This window comes from Rhinoraja longicauda, chromosome 1 (assembly GCF_053455715.1).
Source record: "Rhinoraja longicauda isolate Sanriku21f chromosome 1, sRhiLon1.1, whole genome shotgun sequence".
NCBI lineage: Eukaryota > Metazoa > Chordata > Chondrichthyes > Rajiformes > Arhynchobatidae > Rhinoraja > Rhinoraja longicauda.
The window spans coordinates 132,090,396-132,114,830 of NC_135953.1; the positions used below are offsets into that span (position 1 = coordinate 132,090,396).

Below are 24,435 nucleotides of genomic sequence, written 5' to 3' on the forward strand. Positions count from 1 at the left end.
CAGCATTCATCATGGGAAGCAACAAAGTGAAATAGCCCCCTTTGATACAATTCCTGATCTCGTGGAAACTCTAATGTTGAATTAACATTAGTGATTGTGGGATTGTAAACCGAAACCAAGCTTTGAGGTGAAATATGTACATCAATGTTGTTAACACCATCATCGCCTGTAAAGGTGATACACATGCGGGTGGCACAGTGGGTAGAGCTGCTGCCTCACAGTGCCAGACACCTGGATTCAATCCTGACCTCAGGTGCTACGTGTGTGGAGTTTGCACATTCTCTCCCCGTTACTGCATGGGTTTCTCCCACATCCCAAAGACATGTGGATTTGTAGGTTTGTTGGCCTTGGAAAATTACCCCTAACGTGTAGGGGGTGAATGAGAAAGTGGGATAACATAGAATCAGTGTGAATGGGTGATCGATAGTCGGCTTGGACTTGGTGGGCCGAAGGGCCTGTTTCCATGCAGTATCTTCCAATCCAACCACAAATGCATTGAATTCCTGTGGAAAAAAAAGACTCATTGAAGTCAGGAGTTTAATTAATGCAGTTGCACAGCTACCAGGTGTGGACTGGGCATGGGGTAGACCTCAACAGTGATGCAGCGTGACTCAAGGTCTACAGCCCAACAAACACATGGCACCCATAAACCACCCATGTACTCTAATCCCAGTTTACGCTTGCCACATTAACATTAACTCTTCGAGGCCATATTGCTATTTTAACTAGGATCTGGCCTTTTTCTTATCTTCTCACACAAGATAGACACAACAAGCTGGAGTAACGTAGGAAGGGACTGCAGATGCTGGTTTAAACCGAAGATAGACACAAAAAGCTGGAATAACTCAGCAGGGCAGGTAGCATCTTTGGAGAGAAGCAATGGGTGACGTTTCGGGTCGAGACCCTTCTTCAGACATTTCGTGTCGAGACACTTCTTCAGACTGGATCTGAAGAAGGGTCTCGACCCGATCTCTCATTCCTTCTCTCCAGAGAAGCTGCCTGTCCCGCTGAGTTACTCCAGCTTTTTGTGTCTACCTTTGCTTTAAACCGGCATCGGCAGTTCCTTCCTACGCAAGATTGGACTGAATAGGTTGCTGTGCAATGGAGCCAGAGCACTCACATCAAAGTGAAGGTTGCTGTAGAGGGCTTGGAATTGTTCCTTCCAAAAGGCTTTGTTAACCCTCTTTCCCAAATGAACATCGAGCATAGAACAGAACAGCAGAGGAACAGGCCATTGCTGAGCTAAACATGGCGCCGTGTTAAACTAACCTCTGCCTGCACACGACTCATATCCTTCCATTCTCTACAAATCCATATGCCTATCAAAAAGCCTTGAGTACTGCTATTGTATCTACCTCCACCACCACTCCTGCTAGCCTGTTCTTGGCTCCCACCACCCTAGCTGTCAAAGAGTGCCCCACACATCTTTGCAGACACGTCACCTATTCTTCCTTTCCTCCAGAGTTGCTTCCTGACCAGAGTTGCTTTCTGTACTTGTTTTCATTATAAACCAGCACCTGCAGTTTGTTCCGATTGACTAATTTTGGTGCTGTCTACAGACTTATTAACCAGCCCATCTACATTTTTTATCCAAGTTGTTTATGTATATCACAAAACGTTAGAGGTCCTGGCACAGATCCCTGCAGAACTCCACTGGTCATAGACCTCCACCCTTTTAGCTACGCACTGCCATTCTACGAGTAAGCCAGTTCCAAAACCAAGCGATCAAGTCATCCTAGATTTCATACACCTTAATCTTCTGGATTAACTTTCCATTAGGGACTTTATCAAATGCCTTACTAAAACCCATTTGGGCAACATCCATTGCCATAACCACATCGATCACCTTTGATCACCTCTTCAAAAAAACGCAATCAATTTCATAAGACACGATTGGCCATGCTGACTGCCCCCAATTAGCCCATTCTCTTCCAAACGAGAGTAAATCCTATCCTGAGGATTTTTTTTCCCAATAGCTTCCCAACCACTGATATCTGGCTCACCACCCTATAATTTCCTGGATTAGCTCCATTTTCCTTCTTAAACAAAAGAACAACAAGAACAAGACCAACCGGAGGCTTCCCTCCAGCACTTTGCCTGTGGCAAGAGAAGATACAAAGACCTTCATCAAGGCCCCTGAAATCTCCTTACTTGCCTCTCTCAATAACTCATCAGGCCCCAGAGATTTATCCACTTTATTTCTCTTAAAGAGCCCAAACACCACCTCCTCGTGATCTCAAACTGTCCTAGCATATTAACATTCCCCCCATTGATCTCACGGTCCTCCGTCCTTCACCTTGAGGAGTACAGATGCAAAGTACTCATTTAGTACCTCACTTACATACTCCAAGCATAAATTCCCTGCTTTATCCTTGAGCCGTCCTATCTTCTCTTGTTTATGCTCCTGCCTTACTGTACGTAATGACCGCATCTCTGTTCTTGGCTCTCAGTAACATGGGACCTCAGGTGGTTGGGCCTCAGTTTGCTTTTGCAGTGCCAAAGTACTTGGGCATGTCATGGCCATCTGCAGATAACTGAACCTCCCGAGTTCAGCACATCATATTCCGCTTGGGCAGTTTGGACTCCAGCAGTATGAATGTTGATTCCGTAACTTCAAGTAACCCTTGCTTTCCATCTCTCTACATCCCTCCCCCTTCCCAGTTCTCCGACCAGTCTGACTGTCCCCCTGATTACATTTTATCTCTGTTTGCTTTGTTGTCACCTTCTCCTGGCTAACAATGTTCTATTTTACATTTACCTTGAACTGCATCTCTTTTGTTGTCTCGTTTTCACACCTTACACTTCCTTATCTCTGTGCCTCCCTCTCCCCTGATTCACAGTCTGAAGAAACGTCACCCATTCCTTCTCTCCAGAGATGCTGCCAGCCCCGCTGAGTTACTCCAGCATTTTGTGTCTCTCTTCGGTGTAAACCCAGCATCTGCAGTTCCTTCCCACACAGTCTATCCACTGTCTGTTCTTAAAGCAAGGGTTTTCCACTGAACCTCTGTCTTCAGCTGCCTCTACAACAGTATCTGTTCTCTTCAAGGAATGGTGGAGCCCCTATACTATGGGCCTCCGCCACTTTTTTTTTTTTGCAGTGGAGAGATTCACATTTCTACAGGTGAAGGATTTTTTTTTTTTCTTTCTTGATGGACAGATTATATTGACAGCTTCATGACCTAACCTCCCCAACAGGGAAATCCTGAATAGGTTTGCTGTCAAAACCTTAAACAATTATCTGCAGCTTTTCATCAGTGGAAGAGGAAGGGGGGGGGGGGGGGGGGGGGGGAAGATGGGACACCTATTACTAGATAACCACTTATATTACTGCATACCATCAGGAAAGGTCATAAATAACAATTAACTTGGACATTCTCATTACCACACCAAAATTCCCTGGAGTACTTCCCCAGAAGCATTATTTGGGAGCAGCTGATGGATATTTGTACTTAACTGCAGCTGTCAGAATTTACTGTCAGTTTTACAAAGTATTGAGAGCAGGGGCTGACATTTTCACCGTCAATACAACCAGAAATTATGGATTAAAAAAGGTTTTCTACATTTTTCCCCAATTATTTCCCTTGGTTCGCAGTTTGCAACGTTTCCAAAATATTCAACGTTGGAAATAACATTCATGAAATTTAATTAAACTTTTCAGCTAAATGGGAACTGGGCACGAGTGAGAAAGTGAGACAGGCACAGGGCTAGTCATCCCACTGATAGGCAGCACAGCCAGAAATATGGAACTGGAGAGGTTGCCAGCTCTGTTGCCAAGCAACACCCATCACTGTTGATGGTCGGACAAAGTTGGGGATGTATAAAGTAACTGTCCTTCAGTCTGACACAAAATGCTGGAGTAACTCAGTGGGCCAGGCAGTATCTCTGGAGAGAGAAGGAATGGGTGATGTTTCGGGTCGAGACCCCTCTTCAGACTGGGGTCCCTTTGCCCTGATTTCGCACTTCCTTATCTATCTATCTCCCTCCCCACTGATGTCAGTCTAAAGAAGGGTCTCGAACTGAAACGTCACCCATTCCTCCTCTCCAGGGATGCTGCCTGTCCCACTGAGTTACTCCAGCATTTTGTGTCTATCTTTGGTTTAAACCAGCTCCTTCATAGGCACTGTTCCTCAATCAGAACTCCCCCTCTGTTTTCAAGCTTCTGAACAGCACTTCCATAAGCTAGGGTAATGTCACCTCACTGACGCAAACAACAATGGTTGGGATGGGTATTCCTCTTGATGCACACGACAAGTTTCTTGATATTGAAAATTAAATAGAGGATTAAATAGCGCATCGTTTTACTTGTATTCGAGTTATTGCGATTGTATATTAATGTGCACTGCAGTGCATCGTCCAGAAGGCTCAAACTCTGGGAAGGGAGACTAGAGAAATCTGCGGAAGACACTCACATGGCAATCGATCCCTCTGAGAAACCCCCACCAGGTTCCGACCGACCGTGGATAACCTGGCGCCGTCTCAACAGACTGCGGACAGGCGTGGGGAGGAGCAAATCGTACATGCTGAAGTGGGGATATACTGCAGATGCGGCAGACTGCGAGTGTGGACAGGGCCTCCAGATTATGGAACATCTCCTGAGCTGTGACATGCTGCATGACACACGCACTGTAAAGGATCTTGCAGAGGCCAACCACGTGGCACTAAAATTAGCTCGCTATTGGCAAACAGCTGTGCGATGACACGAATAATATTTTTTTAAACTGGGACGATGTTGCTCTCCTTGTGCACAAGTAAATAAAGTGGAAGTTGTCAGAGTCCAGTTGATTGGCGCCAACAACTCCACGCCCAGGCAAACTGCAGCCCAGTAAACGTCTGATAGGACACAGTAGAGAACAAGAAAAGGCCCAATGGCCCAGAATGTTCGTGCCAATAATGATGCCAGGTTAAACTAACCCACCATCTGGTTGATCACAAACCTCTAATGGTTTGACAACAAGCTCATTGATCCCAGTTTTCCCACATTCCTTTTAAAGTGACCAGGCCCCAGTTTCTGTGCTCCCCCAAATACACAGTAGTACACAATATATGTTTCCAGTGTCAGAGCCAAAGGGAAAAAAAGCTATCAAACATGTTGTAAGATATTAATAGTAATTTTTGACATTAACTTGACCAAGTGGACCCGTTGGGTCCAAACCTCTCCTGCATTGGTGCAGCAACCTCTCCTCCCTCCCCCTCTCCCCCCTCAACCCCCCTTATCCTTCTTCGTCCCCCTCCCTTCCACCTCCTTTCCCTCCTCAAACCCCTCCCCCTTCCCAACACTCCATCCTCCTCAACCCCCCTTATCCTCCTTCCTCCCCCTCCCTCCTCCCCCCTCCCTCCCGAAGAGATAGATTTAAACATTAAAATGTGAATAACTTTAAAAATACAACACCGATTTCAATGAAACCTCTTCCATTAGTACCAAGGGATGACGGTGAGTAAGGTGGGCCTAAGGTGCACTATCGTGTACCGTTTTGGCTGTAGTTCAGGAACAAACAAACAAACAAGAGTTTTAGTATATAGAATAGACTAATACTCCCAAAAATCTGCCTGAACAGCACCACCAAAGTTCGGAGGGTGCCGCCAAAGTTGAATATTCCTGTTCTTGGCCATCAAAGAGAAAGGCACAAAACTAAGGATGTGTTAAGATGGGGTAAATGAAAGAAACGCAAGCTGACATGATCTGATGGTTGTATATCGAATAGACTGCGGGATGCAAGAGGCAGAGTCCCAAGAAAGATTAGTGTCAGGATTAATAAATAGAGCCTGCTACTACCCAGACCCCCATAATAGTCATTCCTATGGTTAGCTTCAGCTGCCTCCAGCTGTGCATCACTTGCATTTGGTAGCAGCGCATTAAAGATGTTATGAAAGCAGCAGCAGTGGTACACCGTAGGTAGTGCCGCTGCCTCCGCGCTCCAGTGACCTGTGCTCAATTCTGATCTCCTGTGCTTTCTGTGTGGAGTTTGCACGTTCTTCTTTTGACTTTGTGGGTTTCCCCTGGGCGTTATGGTTTCAAAACACATTCAGGTTGGCGGGATTAATTGGTTGCTATAAATGACCCCCAGGGTAATGGCAGAATAGGGTGGCACGGTGGCACAGCGGTAGAGCTACTGCCTTACAGCGCCAGAGACTCGGGTTCAATCCTAGCCACGGGTGCTGTCTGTTCGGACGTTTTGTACGTTCTCCCCGTGACCCGCGTGGGTTTTCTCCGAGATCTTCGGTTTCCTCCCACACCCCAAAGTCGTACAGCTCTGTAGGTTAATTGGCTTGGTATAAAAGTAAATTGTCCCTAGTGTGTGTGGGTAAGATAGTGTTAGTGTGCGGGGAATCGCTGGTCAGTGCGGACTCGGTGAGCCGAAGGGCCCATTTCCAAAATGTATCTCTAAACTAAATAGGTCACAGGGAAATAATTGGAAGTAAAAAGAATGGGATGGTATTGCAGGCCATCATAGAACCATCTGGGCCAAATGGCTTCCTTCACATCGCAAAGTATACGAGAAAGAAAACCTTCCAAGCAAGAGAGAGGAAAAGCTGTTAATTAATGTCAAGCAATCTGTGTAGGTGGCAAGGCTATCATGATTGAACTGTTGGCAGTAGGAGCAAGAAGCGAGATGCAAATATGAAGCTCACCAAATTGCAAAGTGTTACCGCAGAGCACAGAACAGTTACAGTGCCCTCCATAATGTTTGGGACAAAGAACCATCATTTCTTTATTTGCCGCTGTACTCCACAATTTGAGATTTGTAATAGAAAAAAAAAATCACATGGTTAAAGTGCACATTGACAGATTTTAATAAAGGCCATTTTTATGCATTTTGGTTTCACCATGTAGAAATTACAGCAGTGTTTATACATAGTGCTCCTATTTGGGACACGGCAAATGTACTGCAAGTCCAAGGAGACACAAGAGACTGCAGGCGCTGGTATCCGGAGCAATGAAAGACAAACTGCCAGAAGAAGGGCAGGCAGCATCATCGGAGGCAGAGGGATGGTCTACGTTTTGTGTGGAGACCGAGGACGGAGAGCACAGAGGGGAGATCCCCGGTATGAACAGGCGAGAGGGAGGGCCAAGGCAGGAGCCGGCAGATGATGAGCCGAAACAGGTGAAGAGAGGGATGACAAGGGGTATGGAGCCAAGTGGACGGATGGGAGGGCAGAGGCACACACTGGCGCTGGGAGGTGATGTGTTGGTAACACAGGGATGCAGGTTCTGGAATCTAATAAGGAAGGTGATCATGTGGAACCAGATTAGGGAGGGATGATCAGCAGATGGAACTTGGTGGTGGAAGGAAAAGGGAAGATGTTCATGAAACTAGCAGGATCAGAAGGAGAGAGAGCGAGAGAGAGCGAGAAAGGAGCACATGGATTTTGGGATACTCGAAATTGGAAAATTCAACTTGGATTATGCCACTGGATTGTAGACGACCTGGGCGGATTATGAGATACTATGATTCTAGTTTGCGTTTGGCGTCACCTGGCATTGCAGAAGGCAGAGGACAGACAGGACTGGATGGGAATGGGAAGGAAGACTTAAAATTAGATGCAACCGAGAGATCGAGAAGGGCACTGCAGATAGCCATTTTCCCCACATTGCAGCCCCTTCTCCATTGTTGTATCATTCTTCACCATTTCCCAGGTCTATCTTATTCCAACCAAAGATCATAGCGGGAACATAGTACAAGTCCTTGTAGCACAGGACAAGAACAAGTCGTTCGGCCCACAATATCCGTGTCTAACACGGTTCAACTAATCTCCTCATGTCCTGCACATGATTCACATCCCTCCTTTCCCCGCATCTCAATGTGCCCATCGAAACGCCTGTTAAATGCCAGTATCAAATCTGCCTCCAACACCACCTCTGGGAGCTCATTCCATGTCCCCACCACTGTGCAAGAAAACTTGTCTCCTTTGATCTTTGCCCCTCGCACTTTAAACCCATGGCCTCTAGCTATAAAGCCATACAACGTGGAAACCCTTTGGCCCAACCTGCCCACACTGACCAACATGTCTTAGCTACCCCAGTCCCACCTTCCTGCATTTGGCAAGCAGTCCTTGACATTTCCAGCCATAGGAAAAAGGTTTTTACCATCTAAGCTATCTAGCCTCTCTTAATCTTTATATATTTCTATCTGGTCTCCCATCAGCCTCCCACGCTCCAGAGAAAACAGTCCGAGTACGTCCTAGCTCTTTCATTGGCAACCACAACGTACTTCTTAATTAACTGCAGAAGGGCAGCACTAACTGGAAGTAGCAGTTCAGGATATTGGCCCCCGTGTTACACCCAGCCAAAAACAGGGCCAAAAAATAGGGCAGTTCAAAGAAACATAGAAACATAGAAAATAGGTGCAGGAGTAGGCCATTCGGCCCTTCGAGCCTGCACCGCCATTCAATATGATCATGGCTGATCATCCAACTCAGTATCCTGTACCTGCCTTCTATCGATACCCCCTGATCCCTTTAGCCACAAGGGCCACATCTAACTCCCTCTTAAATATAGCTAATGAACTGGCCTCAACTACCTTCTGCGGAAGAGAATTCCACAGATTCACCACTCTCTGTGTGAAAAAAAACGTTATCATATCGGTCCTAAAAGACTTCCCCCTTATCCTTAAGTTCATTCCCATTAGATGCAGAAACCGCTGTAACAAGCACACAGCACAAAACCATTGGGCTTTTGTATCATACTCAGAGTTACCGGCATCCCAGTATTAAGGTCATAAGGAATAGGAGTAGAATTAGTTCATTTGGCCCATCAGCCATTCAATCATGGCTGATCTATCTTTCCCTCCTAACCCCATTCTCCTGCCTTCTCCCCATTACCTCTAACACCTGTACTAATCAAGAATCTATCTCTGCCTTAAAAATATCCACTGACTTGGCCTCCACAGCCTTCTGCGGCAAAGAATTCCACAGATTGACTGAAGAAATTTCTCTTCATCTCCTTCCTAAAAGAACGTGGAATTCTCTGCCTCAGAAGGCAGTGGAAGCCAATTCTCTGAATGCATTTAAGAGAGAGCTGGATAGATCTCTTAAGGATAGCAGAGTCAGGGGGTATGGGGAGAAGGCAGGAACGGGGTACTGATTGAGAATGATCAGCCATGATCACATTGAATGGCGGTGCTAGCTCAAAGGGCCGAATGGCCTCCTCCTGCACCTATTGTCTATAACGTATTGGGGGGGTTGTGTAAGAAAATAACTGCAGATGCTGGTACAAATCGAAGGTATTTATTCACAAAATGCTGGAGTAACTCAGCAGGTCAGGCAGCATCAAGACCCTTCTTCAGATTGGGGGGGTTGAGCCATTTCAGCCCCAAATGTAAAAATTCACTATTTACAGTGAAGTTAGAACATGGACGAGTACAGCACAGGTACAGGCCATTCGGCCCACTATGACCATTCCGAACATGATGCCTATTTATACTAATCTCCTCTGCCACATGTGGTCCATTACCTTCCACGTCCATGTGCCTATCCAAAAGCTTCTTAAATGCTACTATTGTACATACCTCCACCACCAACCCTGGCAGCGCATTCCAGGCACTCAGAACTCAAACGTGCCTAGCACATCTCTGTTAAACTTTGTCCCTCTCACCTTAAACCTATGCCCCCTGGACTTTGACATTTCTGCCCTGGGAAAAAAGGTCCCGGCTGTCTACCCGGTAATTAAATCATTGAAATTCCAAGGGTTTTCAGGCCTTCCCATCATTGAAATGCAATCCCTAAATTGATGCAGGGATTGCATTTTAGCACTGTATAAAGTTGCATGTAGAAGCTGCTCATTGTTTCCAATGTACAAAAATCTTCAATTAATGCATACCTCCAGATTCAGGGACATTTTATTCCCAGTCGTGATCAGGCAGCTGAATCATCCTCTCACCAACAGCCATCCTGACCGACCATCAACCTTATTGGAGACCCTCAGACTATCTTTTGTAAGAAAATAACTGCAGATGCTGGTACAAATCGAAGGTATTTATTCACAAAATGCTGGAGTAACTCAGCAAGTCAGGCAGCATCTCAGGAGAGAAGGAATGGGGGACATTTCGGGTCGAGACCCTTCTTCAGACTATCTTTAATCGGACTTTACCTTGCACTAAATGTGATTTCCTTTACCCTGTACCTGTACACTGCGGACAGCTTTGAGCTAACTGGATCTCAAAGCTGGCTTTATTTCTGACTTTCCCCAATTCTGATGAAAGATAATCAACTTGAAATGTTAATCCGATTTTTTTTTTAAATGCGCAAATCAGGCAAAGTTCGCTTTCGAACTGTTTGCACTCATTTCCGATGGAAGTCGCCCCTTTTTTTAATGCTGCGTTACTGTGCCACCCTATCTCCATATAAATGTGTCCAATTGTTTAATGATTTATTGACAAAATGGGCCTCTGCTCGCTGGAATTTAGAAGGATGAGGGGGCCCTCATTGAAACTTACCGAATAGTGAAAGGCTCGGAGAGAGTGGATGTGGTGGGGATGCTTCCACTAGTGGGAGAGACTAGGACCAGAGTTCGTAGCAGCGGAATAAAAGGACGTTCCTTTAGGAAGGAGATGAGGAGGAAGTTCTTTACTCAGAGGGTGGAAACAAGAGACAATAGAGTGCAGGAGTAGGCCATTCGGCCCTTCGAGCCAGCACCACCATTCAATGTGATCATGGCTGATCATTCTCAATCAGTACCCAATTCCTGCCTTCTCCCCATACCCCCTGACTCCACTATCCTTAAGAGCTCTATCCAGCTCTCTCTTGAATGCATTCAGAGAATTGGCCTCCACTGCCTTCTGAGGCAGAGAATTCCACAGATTCACAACTCTCTGACTGAAAAAGTTTTTCCTCATCTCAGTTCTAAATGGCCTACCCCTTATTCTTAAACTGTGGCCCCTGGTTCTGGACTCCCCCCAACATTGGGAACATGTTTCCTGCCTCTAACGTGTCCAACCCCTTAATAATCTTATGTGTTTCGATAGGATCCCCTCTCATCCTTCTAAATTCCAGTGTTTAAGGCAGAGATAGATAGATTATTGGTTAGTACAGGAGTTATGGGGAGATGGCAGGAGAATGGGGTTGAGGAGGAGAGTTAGATTAGCCATGACTGAATGGTGGTGTAGAATTGATGGGCCGATTGGCTTAATTCTGCTCCCATCATTTATGAACTTATGAATTGAGTTTGGGTGTTACAGACTCTGACCTTTGTAGCTGACTCACAACAAGAGACTGTAATGTTGTTTGTTTTTGTGAACTATCTAATGGGAAATAATTCCTCAGCAATCTTAGCCAGGAAAGACAAGTTTTAACATTTGTTATTTTATCAATGTTTGGACTGAGAAGAGTGGTAGAAAGCGTTGAGAGTGCACTATTGCAAGCAAACTCATTTAACAGTACTGTGCAGTGTCAAATAGCTTGGCAAAGAATGAAAGGCAGAGTTTCAAATTATGTTTTTGAATGCTTTGCTGATTGGAAGCTCTTTTAACCTGGCTCCTTAATTCCTTTTACCATTTAATCTCTCCTGCTCTCCACCTGATTGCAGACTTTCGACCTTTTCCCCCTTTCCTTGGATCTCAAAACTGGTTTTATTTTGGATTGTCCCCAATTTTGATGAAAGATAATCAACTTGTAATGTTAATTCTGTTTCCCCACCACCGTTGTCGCTATTTTCCCCCTCCTGCTGTGTTACGGTGTCACATAATCTCCACATTCCAGCATCGTGGCTTATAAACCTCTTGGTTGTGGGACCAGTACATAATTACTATATTCTTCTGGTACAAGGCCAAGGCAATGGAGACCTCTGCAACATGGTGCACTTTCTTCCTTTGATGAGTAAGCGATGAAAACATTATTAATTTCTTTCCTTCACACATCCTGTGGAGGCTGAACCAGGTTGATGCAACTTGGAATCATCCCATCTTAGTATTTCTTTTTTTGTTTTATTATTTATTTCAGACTTCTAGCATCTGCAGTACTCTATTTTTTTTGCTTTTAGATTATGGAAACTGCTGTTAAACTATTGACACAAGGCATTCAAGGATGAGAGTTAGAAAGAGCTCTTAGGGCTGGCGGAATCAAGGGATATGGGGAGAAGGTACTGATTGTGGATATTTCACAAAATGCTGGAGTAACTCAGCAGGTCAGGCAGCACCTCAGGAGAGAAGGAATGGGTGACGTTTCGGGTCGAGACCCTTCTTCAGTCTGAAGAAGGGTCTCAACCCGAAATGTCACCCATTCCTTCTCTCCTGAGATGCTGCCTGACCTGCTGAGTTACTCCAGCACTTTGTGAAATAAATACCTTCGATTTGTACCAGCATCTGCAGTTATTTTCTTACACTACTGATTGTGGATGATCAACCATGATCACATTGAATGGCGGTGCTGGCTCAAAGGGTCAAATGGCCTACTCCTGCACCTATTTTCTGTGTTGCTAGAGCTTTAAGGTGAAGGGGAAAAGATTTAATAGGAATCTGAGGGGTAACGTTTTTCACACAAAGGGTGGTGGGTGTAAGGAACAAGCTGTCAGAGGAGGTGGTTGAGGCAGGGTCTACCCCAATGTTTAAGAAACAGTTAGACAGGTACATGGATAGGACAGGTTTGGAGGGATATGGACCAAGCGCATGCAGGTGGGACCAGTGTAGCTGGGACATGTTGGCCGGTGTGGGCAAAAAGGGCCTGTTTCCATGCTGTATCACTCTATGACCAGGCAATTATGATGGAAATTTTTTAATTGGTAGCGACTATATTCTCTTTTTTTAAATCCCTTGCATTCAAATTCTCTCAAAGGCTAAACTGGGATTGTTACTGCTGTAGTACTCAGGTGCAGCAGAGTTTAGGTTAATTATGGTCACATGTTCTGAGGCGCAGTGAAAAGCTTTGTTTTGCATGCTGTCCAATCAGATTAGATAATCCGACAATTAAATACAATTTAACTAAACTCAAATACAATACGTCGGGCGAAGGGAAAAATACAGAGTTACAGGTAGGAAAAAAAAATTATAAGCATCGAGCGATTGTATCAGATGATAGTGGAATCTCCTCTGGGACCCGCATGTAAAGAGTTGGCACGAGAGCCACTGCAGGTAGGACATCTCGCTCACAGCTCTGGTAATCTGGGTTCGATCCTGACTCCAGTGCTGTGTGTATGGAGGTTGCATTACTTTACAGCCCAACAGTCCCCACAATGTCATTTGTTGGCATTTTCACCAGCTGCAAAACATGGTCCCACCACCATGTCACATCTTCCACACCCCACCCCTTTCTCCAAGGAGCACTCTCTCTGTGACTCTCTAGTTTGCTCATTCTTCTCCCTCCCAGTGCAACTCCCATCTCCACAGCTCCTCCCTCACCCCCAGCCATAGAGTCGGAGAGTCATAGTGTTTAGTTTAGAGATACAGCGTGGAAACAGGCCCTTCAGCCCACCGAGTCCACAACGATCAGCGATCACCCGTATACTGGTTCCATTCTACACACGTGGGACAATTTGCAGAAGCCAATTAACCTACAGATCTGCACATCTTTGGAATGTGGGAGGAAACCGGAGCCCCTGGAGAAAGCCCACACGGTCACAGGAGAACGTGCAAATTCTGTACAGATAGCGCCTGTAGTCATGATCGAACCCAGGTCTCTGGCGCTGTAAGGCAACAACTCTACCGCTGCGACACTGCGCCACCCAATCTATTTCCATTTTATGGAAAACTAGAACTAAGCCACCCATCGGTTTTTAATCAGTCACAAGGTCTGATCTTATCAGATTCACTCCTCTGTTCAAAGTACCGAAGATCTCGGAGAAAACCCAAGCAGTTCACGGGGAGAACGTACAAACTCTGTACAGACAAACACTTGTAGTCAAGATCAAACCCGAGTCTCTGGCGCTGTAAGGCAGTAGCTCTACCGCTGTGCTATGGTGCCTGCCAGTCGAGACTGCCAATGCAAAATATTAAAATACGAGAGAAATGTAATGGGGTTGGCATCATCTATGGTGGGAAATGGACAGGGATCGTTTAACCTTTCTGCAGACTGATGGAATAGAGGGGAATAAACTGCTGAGGGGAAGATGTGGGGCAAAAACTGGCAGTGATAGGTGGATACAGTGAGGAGGGGTGATTGGCAGAAGAGGCGGAGATAGCAACAATAGACTTGAGATGAAATCGGGGCAAAACGGTGCCAGGTAATGAAGGACGAGGAAGAGTCAAATATAAAGCTGGAGGGATTGGTAGTCATTAGAAGGGGATGGGGGGAGGATGGAGATCAAAGGGGAATAAAAAGGAAATGTGGGGCTCAGAATGAGGAGGGGTGGGATAAATAGGAGGAAGGAACAGGGTGATGAGGGGAGTGGGAGAAAGTGGTATGGGAACAGACAAAACATGGTAGATAAAAATGGGAGGGGGGGGCAATGGATGTCAGGGGGCTTACCCGAAACTGGAGAATTCAAATGTTAATGCCGTTGGGCTGTAGATGACCCAAGGTGTAAGACGAGGTGCTTTTTGTGACCGGAAGGTCGATACTAATGTGCGTCCTCAATGTTCAGATTCCATTCTCCAGTTTTTCCAAGATGTTTATTAATTACATGGACTTAAATGTTGTGACATTAAATAGAAAATTTGCTCCCATTTTAGGCAAGCACGCATTCTTTCAATAAAACACATTAAAAAATAACCTGTATCCCATTAAAACAACCGAAACATAATAAACACAAAAATCTGGAGTAACTCCAGGACAGGCAGCATCTCTGGAGAGAAGGAATGGGTGACGTTTCGGGTTGAGACCCATCTTCAGACAGAAACTTATAAAACTTTCAAGGAATATAACCAGGAGACTGTAGTCCAGAATTATGTTTCCTACTATCATTTCTCCCTTACATCCAACAAAAAAAGGGTATTAATATTAGCACCTTGTTACCCTGGGGAAGGAAGAGCAATGAATTGTGGAGAAGTGCAGTCTGGCTTTTTATCTGCACCAATCATTTTGCCCTGGACATCTTAGTAATCATTGCTTAGTCACAGATGACTTGATAATCTAACTAAACACATTTCACTATTACAGGCTTAAATTGATGCAATCAACATGATAAGCACACAATGTACAGAAATATGGTGCAAGCCAAGAGTATATAGCAGATACCCAGCAAGCAACTCAGCTGGTGAAGATACAAACTGAAAATAACAATACAAGTAACTAATTGATGAAAGAAATGTATTTAGATTTAGGTACGAGTGTGCTCAGATTTGGCTGGATTGAGTTCCAAACCAGATTTGCACCAAAGCTGATTCTCACAAGCCTACAATGTACAAATTCATAATTTGAATAATGACTAACTGTGTAAGAAGGAACAGCAGATGCTGGTTTAAACCGAAGATAGACACAAAAAGCTGGAGTAACTCAGCAGGACAGGCAGGCGACATCTCTGGAGAGAAGGAATGGGTGATGTTTTGGGTCGAGACCTTTCTTCACCCATTCCTTCTCTCCAGAGATGCTGCCTGTCCCGCTGAGTTACTCCAGCTTTTTGTGTCTATCTTCGGTTTAAACCAGCATCAGCAGTTCCTTCTTGCACAGTTAGTCATTAATAGACTTACAGGCTGGAATTGTGAAGTACTTCTCTGATGTTAAGAGATAATTTGTTCATGTAAGTAACTATCAAGTAAAATAACTCTTCTGTGGATCGGAATTCATTTTCAAAATGTTAATATTTACCAATTGTAACTACAAAGTAATTACTATTCAATTACTTTCAATTAACTGGTCCCAAAGGCTAGAATTACAGTCATGAATAGTTGGGGAGTGGAAATGGGAGTTGATTATTGCACATTAAGCATTGAATATAAATTTATACAACCATTCATAGCAGACTATTAAATAGCCAACAACAACAAATCTGTTCCTATGATTGTAAAGTCAAGTATCTGGGCGTGGTTTCCATTTCTGAACAATTGCAGATTCTGATGTAAATCACACTGAACATACAAAGCATGTTTACATATTAAAAAATGTTTTCCCTTCCTCCAAACTTTCCCACTAATTTATTAGCATATCTCCGAATGCAAAATGTGATCATGAAAATAGTGTCATTGGAATTAAATGAGCATTTAAATCACCATATTAATTCAACCACCATGAAAAGCAATCGAAAATTACTAAAACTGACTTTAAAAGACAAAATAAATCTAATTATATTGAATTACATTAGTCCAATATTAATGTGGCACGGTGGCGCAGTGGTAGAGTTGCTGCTGCATAGCGCCGGACACCCAGGTTCGATCCCGACTACGGGTGCTGTCTGTACGGAGTTTGTACGCTCTCCCCATGACCGCGTGGGTTTATTCCAAGATCTTCCGTTTCCTCCCACACTCCAAAGACGCACAGGTATGTAGGTTAATTGGCTTGGTGCAGGTGTAAAATTGTCCCTAGTGTGTGTAGGATAGCGATAGTGTGCGGGGATTGCTGGCCGGTGCGGACTCGGTGGGCCGAAGGGCCCGTTTCCGTGCTGTATCTGTTAAACTAAACAAACTAAATACTTAACAACTTAAAAAGAACAATAATCCCATTTAACGGACATGTTAAAAAAAAACTTTTGTTGGTGCCCCAAAGGAATGAGATACATTTCTCAAGCCTCTTGGAAAACACAGGCAGTGGGAGTAACTCTAAAGTTGAGGCCAGTTTTGTGAATGGGAGACCACAATGGTTTCACTACTCACTCAAGAAAACCACAGAAGGTTTTAAAAAAATTTTTAAATGGCATTTAAAAGCAGAGTGAAGGAACCAAAACACCAGGCAAATATCTTAAAATGCACATCAGGGATAGTTTTGCATCTTATTTTTGCTGAGATTATCAGAATCAGTTTAAGTGGCTGGAATTCTCCATTGGGAGGCAATTGTTCCTCAGTGAAGGTTCTCTGACAATTGCAATAACCCATCACGTCCCCTCATTGGACTCAATGTTCGCTAAAGGAGTTATTGATTCTCTGGGTAATTAGAGTTCACAATTTTAAAAAGCCTGCAAAAGAAATTCAAACCCAACTCACTCAGCCTTCAAAGCTCATAGAAGACAAGTATAACAAACCCTTTCATTCCGAGGTACTTGTGGCAGAGGGGCTGAGAAGCTGGAAACTTTACATAAGGGCCCTGTGGTAAAATAGCTTGGAAAAGGCTTAAGGAGCCTTCAAAAGTGGAAATAAAAATTCGGGCAATGCTGCTTTGAGTACCCGGCCTATTGCAGATGCCAAGCAGGTTCATTGTAACATCATCTCAGTTGTGCATCAATACTACTGCCCATTTTTGCACAAGGAGGCAGGACTGAGATCAAAATATACAGGTGCACAGTTTTAAAGAATTTAGGGAAGCAATATTGGAGACATTATCACCTTTTTTTTAATGTTAGGAAAAGTAAAGTGCAAGTAGGCTGTTATGAACAGCTATATTTTAACATGAAGATAAATCAAGTCCAAATCAATTGGACTTGATTTATTCACCTGTTATAGAGACAAATTAACTGGTACGGCAAATGACATAATCCTTGCTCAAAACTGTAATAGAAAATCATCGATAAATAATATGTAACAAGCAGTTGGCATGGGTTTCAAAAAGGGAAGGTGAATGTAAGTGAATTCCTTGAAGCAGTAGTAGATGTAACTGAAAGGTCAAACAAAAGTAATGAAGAAGGCATAATAAATTTGGATTTTCAAAGAGTTTTTGAAAAAAACTATGACACAATAGATTCATGAATGCACTGCTGAGCCTACTGGAGACGTCGTGGGTCCAATCAGCAAAACGTCAATGAAAGTAGGTGCCTACTTGATAACCCCAATGAGATGTCTGCCTAGCCTTTCTCAACATTGGAGGAGCATAGGTGAGTGCATAAGCCTCCCATCACCACCGGGAAGCAAGTTGACATTTGGCACTTTGGATTTCTAATATCTTGTCCTGTGTATTTGGAGACATGACTAAGGACAGAACATGTGGATTCAAGGGACCAGTAAAAGAATGGATAGAAATCTGACTGGGGAAAAAAAGAGCTGGGTTAAATAGTGGGATGTGTTTAGACTCAGTAATTTAGAGTCATGACGTGCAATTATTTATGGACAACTATATTTGGGTATTTTTTTTATTACAGAGAGCGGATCTGTAACAAAAGTCAGGAATATCTCAAGCCTGAAGAATGGGTGTTTACATTGATGAAAGAGCTTGAAATAGATATGAATGAGGCAGCATATTTAGGAAGGAACAATAAGGCAGCCACATATTCATTAGAAAAAAAACACCACAGTGATCGAGCTGCTGCCTCACAGTGCCGGAAACCTGGGTTCAATCCTGACCTCAGATGCTGGCTGTGTAGTTTTTGCGTGTTCTCCATGTGACTGCATAGGTTTTTTTCCTGGTGTTCTGGTTTTCTCTCACATCCAAAGCTGGGCGGATTTGTAGGTTAATCGCCCTCTATAATTAATAATTGCCCTCGATGTGTCGAGAGTAGATGAGAAATTGGGATAACATCGAACCAGTGTGAATAAGTGATTGATGGTCAATGTGGATCCGGTGGGCCGAAGGGCATGTTTCCATGCCATATCTCTAACCTAAACTAAACGTAAATGGAGTAGAAGAATTGAGGGGATTAGGATAGTTAAACCACTTTTATGGTGAACAAATTTTTTTCTCGATATTTTTTTTAATGACGCAGAACCATCAGAATGCAAAGGAAAAAAAGACATTTTAAATGAAACCTGTACATGCTGGGAATCTGAAACGACAGCATAAAGTACTAGAAATACCCAGCATTCATGGAAATAGAATTAATACCTTAATTTTGAGATACAGCATGGAAACTGGCCTTTTGACCCAAGGTGTCCACACTGACCCATTCACACTAGTTCCATGTTATACCACTTTCTCATCCATTCCTTACACACTTGGGACAATTTACAGCGGCTAATTAACCCACACATCCTTGGGTTGTGGGAGGGAACCTGAGCACCTGGACGAAACCCACAGTGTCACTGGGACAACATGCAAACTCCACACAGACAGCACCCTAGTTCAAGATCGAACCTGGGTCTCTGGCACTGTGAGGCAGCAACTCTACCAGCTCTGGCTCTCTTCACGTTTCATGTGGAAGACCCTTTGTCAGACCTGGTTTCATCTCATTGACTTCCAATGTTGTATTTGTTTTTGTAAGTAACGTAAAATTTCATAAACACACTAGAAAATGAAACACATGGTTGCAATGTTAAAGATGAATGCTGTGAAGACAGATTATAATGTAAGTGCCGATGCCAGGAGAACAATGTACAAAAATAATTCAATTGCAGAATTCAAAAAACAAATATATCAGCAGCAAATCGCTATCGTGAAGAAATCTGTTCTCAGGGCTAACTTTGCACAAACAGGACAATGATTAACGCAATCAAACTAAAAACATCTCTGGTAGTTTTAAAGGATAGAAAATTTGTAACAAATATGCAGCAATTTCCCAATATTAAACTCTGAACGTTTGACTTGACCTGGCATAACATTTAGTAAATTGTGCCCTCAGATATTTACCAGCTATGAAGTGCCGAAACAATTGTTCTCAGTGGCATCAGAATTGTGCAGAAATCTGAAACAGCTTTTCTGTATTGCTTTTGTAAGCACCCAGAGTCAATATTTGGCACTCGCCATTGTTTTCTGATTGGTCCATGTAATCCTACCTCCTAATGCAACTGCAAAGCACAAAGTGCTGGAGGAACTCAGCAGACCAGGCAACATCTGGGGAGGCAATGGACATGAACAGGCGATGGTTTGGGTCAGGATACTTCTTCAGGTCACGAGTCTGAAGAAAGGTCCCGACCCCGAAACATTGCCCGCCAGTCTGAAGAAGAGTCCCGACACAAAATGTCACCTGTCCATTCCATCTCCAGATGCTGCCTGACCCCCCACCCACCCCACCCCCTGAGTTCCTCCAGCTCTGTGTTTTGCTGTAGATTCTAGCATTTGCAGTCTCTTGTGGTCTGTGGTAATTCACTTGAATAGTTGTAGTTTTTCCACAGATTGTGGATTTGATGCCCATGGCTCCATCTGGTGGGAAGAGATTGGTACCAGTCTGAAAATGCTGGCATGCTATTCCCAATCCTGCTCCTGGTAAGGCTGCCACTATCCTTCTTCGAGCCTCCATACAGTTTATCCCACACCTGTTTTTGTGTTGGAATCTCCCGCTATGATGCTCGTGGCCCGAGCCAGAACTGTCACGTTAGCATGGTGTCACTGAATGAGTGCCAAGCTTTGCCCATCAGTACCAGACACTGAGCGAGCTAACCAGTTATCTTTTGATACACAGCTGATAGCTGATCCAAAAAATATAAAGAGCCAAGGAGCCCGAGAGTAGGAGACAAACGTATTTGCAAAGGCTGGAACCGTGAGCAACAAACAGACTGCTGGATGAACTCAGTGGGTCAGGCATCATCCGAGGAAAGAAATGGACAGAGCAGTCTGAAGAAGGGCCCAAACCTGAAACGCCATCTCCCATTTCCTTTTGGAGATGTTGCCTGACCCACTGAGTTCCTCCAGCAGTTTTTTTAATAACAAGGAACTAGCATCATAGCGGGAGATTCCAACACAAAACAGGTGTGGGATAAACTGTATGGAGGCTCGAAGAAGGATGATGGCAGCCTTACCAGGAGCAGGATTGGGAATAGCATGCCAGCATTTTCAGACTGGTACCAATCTCTTCCCACCAGATGGAGCCATGGGCATCAAAGATAGACGCAAAATGCTGGAGTAACAGCGGTCAAGCAGCATCTCTGGAGAACATGGATAGGTGTCATTTCAGGCTGACTCCTTTCTTCAGACTCTTTTGGGTCAGGCCCCTTCTTCAGACTTCAGCAGGATCCTGATCTGAAATGCCACCTATCCATGTTCTCCAGAGATACTGCTTGACCCACTGTGTTACTCCAGCATTTTGTGTCTATCTTTGGTAAACCAGCATCTGCAGTTCCTTGTTGTTACAAACAGCTTTATTGCAAACAAGAATTACTCCAGCACTTTGTCTCTTCCTCCAGCAGTTTGTTCTTTGCTCACATCTGATGACTTCTGCGCACTCTGATCTACCCCGACTGGCCTCCTCATTTATCTAAACATGACCCACGAGGCACAACTCCACTTTCCAAGCTATGCCTTCGTGAAGAAGGTTTTTATAAATGTCTCACACTCTTCCCGTCCAAGGTAACATGTTGCCTGTTCCAATAACTATAATTAAAAAAAGCCCAGCATTCAAGATGGCTCAGGCCCAAAAGCAAAACCATATTCAGCATTAAATCTCCATGCTCCCCAACAGAAATCTGCTTGGTATGACATTTTGTATTATGGTTAGGTTTTATGTCCCAAGCAGTATAATAATTGCCTCCGATAAAGCTGGCCTATTAAAACTGTGGCAGAGAACAATGGAAGGCCATAATTTACAAAGTTCGGTTTCAAACTCCAAAACTGAATCCTTAACTGAACTCATGCATCACTTTCTACAAGAAAATTTTGCCTGCTGCTCAAGATCTCGAAGGGTTCAAATGCGAAGCAAACCACATTATTAATTCAATACTTCAGTTGCAGTTAGAGCTTGTAATTTTCAATCTATATTACTTATTGTGCAAAGTAACGAACATTTCAAGCAATGCAGGAGTATCCAGTTAAATCTTTTTAGGCCAACCTACGAGTGAAATGATTTACATATTCACTGTATTGCAATGGTAAGACTTTCACTCTTAAGATTTTCATGTCAGCCCGTGAACGTGACCTCCACTTTTAAAAAGAAATCTAACCTGTTTCTAGAGCCATGAGCCATCAGCAAGATTGATCCGCTGTACAGAGAGGAGAAGTACTGCTATAAAAAAAACACTTATAATACAGATCTAAAAAGCACTGAGTAGTATAAGAAAATAACTGCAGATGCTGGTACAAGTCGAAGGTATTTATTCACAAAATGCTGGAGTAACTCAGCAGGTCAGGCAGCATCTCAGGAGAGAAGGAACGGGCGACGTTTCGGGTCGAGACCCTTCTTCAGACTGAAGAAGGGTCTCGCCCCGAAACGTCGCCCATACCTTCTCTCCTGAGATGCTGCTTGACCTGCTGAGTTACTCCAGCATTTTGTGAATAAAAAGCACTGAGGATCATCTCCAAGGTGCCATGTGAGTAAAGGGCTTTCTGAATGCAGAGGGTGCCACAGATTTGGGCAAAGCAGAACCAATTTGATATTTTTCCCCATTTTGCACCATTGGCCAAGATTAAAATTAATTTCCATTCAACCAAATTTAAAATGATCAGAAACATACAAATGACAAAACAGCTTGAAGAAGTCAAATAGCTTTGAGGTCATTAAGTACATCTTTAGCTCCTCGACAAGCAGAATGATTGTAAACACAACATGATTGGCTATTCAGTGCAACATTTAATATTAGTAGATTTGAACTCTCACAAAACCAGAAGATTTAAATAGCGCATTGAATCAGGCAAATTATAATAATGAACCATATTTAAGATCTGTGATGTGAAATTAATCATATAATCACAAATAAAGTCATAGATTCCTTGCAAAAGAGGTATTTTAATCAAGGCGATAATTGTGTTCAAGATACTGAAGGTAATTGCCAACCAACTACACACATACCCACACATCAGCGAGCAGACGAATCAAGAGCAACCTCTCCCTCTAGAAATCTCGCTGGAAATCGAGGTCATATCAGTTTTCTAGCCACAATTCTTAGGTGCCCGTGGATATTATTTTTGTTGCACCATTTTCAAAAGCTTATAAAAATAACAATCCTAAACCTAGTTTTTCCACCCTTTGTGGAAACGACCGGGATCAATCATTTGGCTTCATGGGGGAGGAGGCTCTAATAGTGTTCTACTCTAGCTCGAAAGCAAATGACATATTCAGCAGAAACTCTCATGAGCCTGGGAATAAAAATACATTTATAACTTCACGCGTGCAAAGACTGTAGTGGCTGACAATTACTTACCCGGCACTGGAGTGCTATTGACGCATTTCTGTTGTATTAGGCTCTGAAAGTCCTGCTTCGCCGCATATTTAGGGATTTGCGTGGAAGAGAAGAAAATAAAAAATGTGCTGAGCCTCTTTCAAGTAAGCAACAGCTAGCCCAGCCTGGTAGCTGTAGAATGATGCATCGCCTAACAGCCCAGCACACGTTCTCCAGATTCTACAGTCATTTATGTATGGTCCTCTCATCTGATGTAACCGAGTGAGGTTTTTTTTAAAAACTCTGCTCTGAGACAACATTAATCAATGGCAGAGAAAATGATAGACAGAAGGGAGCTGTGATCCTCCAGGTAAATAAAACATAAGCCAAAGGCAAATAAATACTTTGATTTAAATGGCAATTTCTATCCCGTCGCCCTTGAAATGTGACCAATAAGTTACTGGGATAAAGCCCAGGCAGGAATATTTACATTGACTGTTGCAAACGAGTCTGATTCCAAATTATTTTTTTTAAACAGCATCTCATTTCTAATTGTGGGGAAACTGGGGGGGGGGGGGGGGGGGGGGTGAAACGTGGAAAATTGCGTGTTGGACCGTGTTGCCTCCCTTTATACAGAGTCTTCAGGGAAAACTCAATTTGTCGTCCTTGGGCTGGTTACACACCTGAAAATTCAAGAGACAACATTTGAATGCTCTTAAGGGAACTGGTACAGAATTTGTGGGTTGTTCAAAAATATTCCACAGCTTTCTTAACTAAACAAAGTAACCAGGTTGAGATTTGTTCCATGGAATTGTTGCCATTCAGCCCAATATGATTTTTTTTTCCTGTCCGTCCCACAGCACACGCCTTTCTCCGATTACATCACCCCCTCCTTTCCTCTGACCCCCAATTTCCCTCCTGGCTTTTTCCATTCCCTCCTCCTCTTCCTCTCCTTATCCTGATACACATTTATTTGTCTTCGTGTTTCCTTTTTGTCACTTTTCTCCCTCTCTAGCCTTTGTGCACCCATCTCCCAATCAAACCCATCTGACCAGTGTACAACCATCACTTGCCTTGTTTCGTCCCTCCCTCGCCTCTTTTCCACCTTCCTGCCGCTCCTTTCCTTCCCTCCCTCTCTCCCCATCCCTCCCCCCCCCCCACCCACCCACACACCCCCCTCACAATCAATTTGAAAAAGGATTCAACCTGAAATCCATGTTCCCAGGGTTGTTGCCTGACCCGATGAGTTACTCCAGCACTTTGTGTTCCAAGCCCAATAAGATTATTCTTCTTGTCTGCTAGCATTACCCAATTATTGCCCATCTCTATACTATATTATTTTATTGCATCCAAATCTTTTTTTTTAATTGAATCTGTTTGCGTTGTCCATTCACGTGGTGCATTACAGATCATAATAATGCATTTTAGAATAAAACTTGACCAAGTGGACCCGTTGGGGCCCGAATCTATCCTGCTTTGGTGCATCCTCCCCTTTCCCCCCTCCCCCCCCCTCCCCCCCTCCCCC

At 43.8% G+C, this 24,435-nt stretch overlaps 1 protein-coding gene across 2 annotated transcripts in view; it reads right to left on the reverse strand.

The window, feature by feature from the left end:
• LOC144597435 (E3 ubiquitin-protein ligase MARCHF1-like) overlaps positions 1-23,279 on the reverse strand; it is a 393,741-nt gene extending 370,462 nt beyond the window's left edge. For both annotated transcript variants that reach the window (XM_078406851.1, XM_078406831.1), the window contains exon 1: positions 22,953-23,279. The gene's annotated coding sequence lies outside the window, so the exon portion shown is untranslated. The remainder of the gene's footprint in view (positions 1-22,952) is intronic.
• Positions 23,280-24,435: the final 1,156 nt, after the last annotated feature.